Genomic DNA, 4,566 nt, shown 5'->3' with positions numbered 1-4,566 from the left:
AGGGTAGCATTTGTCATGGAGGAAATACCCCGATTATAAATACTCATCGTCTTGCCTGCCGAATGAACCAATAATCCATCCATTCATCGGGCACAGAAAGCCAGGGCCTGCCTTGTTTTGTTTTTGCCCCACCTTTTTTCTTTTGTCTTCATAAAATAACTTTCACTGTAAGGACTCTCTGTTGTGGATCTCAACACAAAACTTAAATTAGGTATTAAAAAAGAAAGTGGAAACTGATGTAAAATGCTCAATGTTGGAAAATCACAAAGACCTTTCGTTTTGAAAGCAGAAATAAAGAAACATTTAAAGCCAAAGTCGCTTTGCAGGCAACTTGGAGTTTTTTGTCGGACACCCAGTTCAGCACCCACCCACCCATCAGATGGAAACTAGTCCGAATGCAAGCCGGCGAGGTTCTCTCATTCCACAAACTTCTACCACCTCCACCGCCACGGAAACTGGTGGCATGTCCAATCTGTGACCAACTCATCTTTGCTGTTAATGAGACATTTTACAAGTGCATCCCCTCTGCCCCCACCTCCCTTGAGAAACTTTTTTTTTTAATTGGATAAAACAAATGGGAAGTGGATATTTTTTGAAACTCCTGCCTGCCTGCCCTGGTGACTGACTAGCTTAGAATTCTCTGCAAGCATTCCCTTTCTAAGCATGCCATTTTCTCTCCTCTTCCAAACTCTCCTTCCGTGGGGCCGACACAGAGCCCGGAGCCGGGAATTCATGCCGTGTGATCGTGTGATCGCCTTCTTGGGTTTCAATGAGAGAATTATTTCCTATCAGCTGTCAGGGTATTCCTCCACCGTCTCCACTGCCCCTCTCTGAGGTCATGTTCCCCTACAAAGAGGAAGGATGTGAGGTGGTTTATAAAGAGGATCTAGCGAGGCATTTGGGCTGCGACTCCCCTTTTTGATGAGCCTGGGAGGGGTGTTTACCAGGTCCTGGAGAGCCACTGGAGAGTGGCAGTTTCTAGTTGTAGTTCAGTAGCAAGTCTGACAGTTCTAGCTTACAATCATTCATTTGGGGAAAGAAACATTCAACAGTGAGGAACAACAATGTCCCCCCCTCACACACCTTGCCCCATTTTACCTGTAGTGCTGGCTTCCCCCTTCCAGTAGCAGCTGATAAAAAGCATCCATTCATTGCACAGGTATTTTGGAAATGGGGTCAGTGGTGTTAAACTACCATCCTACAAATCATCGTAAGAGGTGGAGAGGATAGCTGGGCAGAAGGGTATACAAGGAGCGCTCTTATAGTGTACGGGGATAAAGTTAAAGGGGGGTGGTGGTGAATAACATTACACACAACTCAAAAATTTGGTGGGGGACCAAACGCCACTTTAATTTTCAGATAGTGTCGCTAAAGAACACAAGGAAAGTAAGAGAATCTGAAGGAGGCCGACTCAAGTTCCGACTGCGGCTGGACATAGCGGGAGAAGCGAAAGCAAAGAGCCCCCATGTACTCAGAGCAAGCAAACGAAACCGAGCGTGGAGAGGGCATGCTCATGCTATGAAGCAGATCCTTGGAGTAATTCTGATCTCGATCCTTGGTCTTCTTCCATACACAAGCACTCCCTGAAAAGCAAGGGGCCACTCTGATTTTCGGCTTTAGCCTCCATGAATCTGGCCAGGAGAAATGGTCCACCTCCCCTAATCAGCATGCCCAGAATGATCGCTGGGCATTACAGGGCCTGCACACCCACCCCAACTTCTGCCGGTGGGATTGCCTTAATGCTGCCTCACTCACCCACCCCCTGCCACCAAGCAGGCTTTTCCGGAAACATACTTTCCCTCTTGCTTCAACAGGGCATGTTATGCCCAGCTCAAAAAATCTGGTAGGCAGCTTGATGCTCACAAAGATTGGCTTCTAGCTCCTTCTTTTGTTTGTGTCTCAGAAACAATATTTTTCATAATATATATTTTAAAAATCCTGTAAGGAGAACTGTAGGGGAATACTGTCACAGTTTGGATTCTTTTCGGTAGGGGTGATCAGTCTTCAAGTTCAGAGACTATTAAAAACAAACAAACCCAAATTGGGAAACACAGTTCCATTGCTTTAATACTCCCTTGAAGGCACTTATGATCGCGGTAGCCCTCCGCCCTTGAAAAGGCTGCCTGAGGGCACCTTCTGCGTTGACACCTTCATCACTGGATGCAGGAAACGTCCTTCTCAACCGTTTTTTTGGTGGGTGGGGGGAATGAATGATACGGAAGTAAGGGGAAAATCAAGTTTGACGATACAATATCCTTTTCTTTTTCCGTGACTGCTTGCAATTACCTAGCTAAGATTAGGGATTGTCCACAAAACACACTTTCACTTTGGCGAGGTAGGTGGCTGTCATTCCGGGCTGTGATTGTCCGCGATTGAAAGGCATCTTTGCCCTCTCTTCCTCCTTACGAGCAAACCTTCCCAGGCGGCGTCCTGAAATGAAACCACAGAGGCAAACGGGAGGTGGAGGTCAGGTTCAATTGACTGACATCCACCACCTGAGCGAGTCAGTGGACCACCATGGGGGGCTACCTCCCCGCCCCTAGGCCCTCCACTTGCGGAATGGGCCCTCGGGTCCTTCTGCAGAGCCACCTGGGGGAAGTGCCGGCTGCCTCGCCTGGGGATTTGGGAACGCTTTCTGGCTTCTCCGCGGCCGCAGGGCCCCAAGCACCCGCGTCGGTTTGCCTTGTGGACAGACCCACAGGGCTGGGCAGTGCTTCCATTGCCTGGCTTTCGGGGGTTGCATGGGGTGGGGGGTCTCTTCCTGGGAGGAACTGGAGAAGAGCGGGACAGGGGTCTAGGTGGAGAGTCAGGGAGAGCGGAAGGCACAGAGGCGATGGCCGGCTCCGGGGTGGAAACCCAGTAGGGGACAGAGAAGCGGAGGCGGAGCGGCCTCGGGGGCGACATAGGGGGGCAGGGGTGCTGGCCGCGCCGGTGCAGAGGCCCGGCTGGGCTCAGCCCGGGCCCCTTGCCGGACCTGGACTCCGGGCCATGGGCCACGTCGGCCGCTGGGGGAGGTAAGCCTCGGAGAGGGGGCACCGCCGCCTCCCTCGGGTCTCGGTCGGAGGAGCCCTAGCGAGACGAGCCCCTGGTTGCCACTCGCCAGGCGCGGGCGCTGGCGGGTGGAGCTGGAGTGAGCCTTCCGGCTCTGTGTCTGTCCCGGCGCCGGCTGTGTGCCTGGCCTCCCTGCTCGGTGCCCCTGGGGCGCCGTACTCTCGGGGTCCGGTGCTGCCCGGCCCGGGGCTGAAGCCCAGGAGGCGACCGGAGGGCCTTGACTTCCCGCGCCGACGGGCGCGGCTCCGCGAGTCCGGAGACTGTCGGCCCCCGGGAGGAGCCCCCGCCGAGCCCAGGAACGCAGTGTCATGGTTGCCTCCGGGCTTGGGCGCTAAACCCTGAAACCCCGGAACCCCGCGTAGGAGCGGGGGCAAGCAGACAAAACGACTCTAGCTGCCCAGCCAGCCGCGCCCAAGGCGAATCTTGGTGGCGCCAGGCCCTGGGGTGTCCCCTCCCCCAGCATCTGGGTGGGTGGGTGGAGATGCCCACTGGACCTTTGGAAAGTTGCATGGGCTCTCAGTCTTTCTCCTTCGCTTTGCACAGATGTCCCGTCTCTTCAGAGAAAGCGGCTGCGTCAGCACCCCAAGATAGCTCTCCGGTGACTCCAGGGATGGGGTTGGGAGTTTCTGGTGTATCCGAGAAACTAGTGGGGGTGGGGGGTGGGAGAAAGAGGGCCCAGCAGGCCTGGGCCTAACACTATGTAAAAATAAAAGTCTCCGTCCAACAGTCTAAGTCTAGCTTCCGCTTTTGCTTAGCTTTAGAAAATTAGTTGCCATTTCTCGGTGGCACCGATGGATGGTTTCCCACCCCCCTAATGTTGGCGTCTGGCTTGCCTTCATTTTCCTGTTTCTCCCGCAGTCGTTCAGGCAGGATCCAATCAAATATTTCCTTTCCCGGACCCCTTTCGCTTTGGACAGCACGGTGTCACACAAGGTCGGCAGTGGCGCTGGCTCAGCTGAGATGAATGGGACATTTCTCACAATAAGGAAGAGTCAGCACCCTGCCCGCAGCCAACTGAGCCCCACCCAAGTGTCGTCAGCATGTTCTCTCTCTCCTTCCAAGATCTCGACAATAGTCATAATCATAATAATAATCACCAAGGCACAAACCGCTTGGGCGAAGTCATTTATAACAACCTCTTCTTGGAGGTGAGACCCACCCACCCACGTAGACCTGTGTTTTCTTTCTTGTCAGAGGGACACAGATTTGCCGCCCCCCCCCCACCAAAAAAAAAAAGGTCTATTTGCAGTCTTGCTAATGCCTCTGCAGAAATTCCGTGTCTGGGCCCAATAGTTGTGACAGGGTTAGAAAACCAGTTTAAACTGTTAATCGGCGGCAAAAAGGACCCAGATTGAGGCCTTTCACTTACCTTTGAAAGGCTATAAAGGCAGCGCAGTACATTGGGATGAAATTAGCGACCAAATCATTACCTTGACTTCCCACAATAAAGACAACCTTTAAAGAGAGGCTATTGATGGTTTCAAACGACATAACTGTGGTTTATAAGTTCTTCCT

At 52.8% G+C, this 4,566-nt stretch overlaps 1 long non-coding RNA gene across 1 annotated transcript; it reads right to left on the bottom strand.

The window, feature by feature from the left end:
- Positions 1 to 1,324: 1,324 nt before the first annotated feature.
- LOC123521845 lies at positions 1,325 to 3,789 on the bottom strand. Its single transcript, XR_006680183.1, has 2 exons — positions 3,546 to 3,789; positions 1,325 to 2,430 (listed from the first exon to the last, which is right to left on the bottom strand). It is a non-coding gene; the product is annotated as an uncharacterized LOC123521845 (long non-coding RNA).
- Positions 3,790 to 4,566: the final 777 nt, after the last annotated feature.

This window comes from Echinops telfairi, unplaced genomic scaffold (genome assembly GCF_000313985.2).
Source record: "Echinops telfairi isolate 266 unplaced genomic scaffold, ASM31398v2 ScPeMD7_70;HRSCAF=299, whole genome shotgun sequence".
NCBI lineage: Eukaryota > Metazoa > Chordata > Mammalia > Afrosoricida > Tenrecidae > Echinops > Echinops telfairi.
The sequence above is the reverse complement of the archived record's forward strand: the minus strand, read 5'-3'. Positions and strand labels throughout refer to the sequence as shown.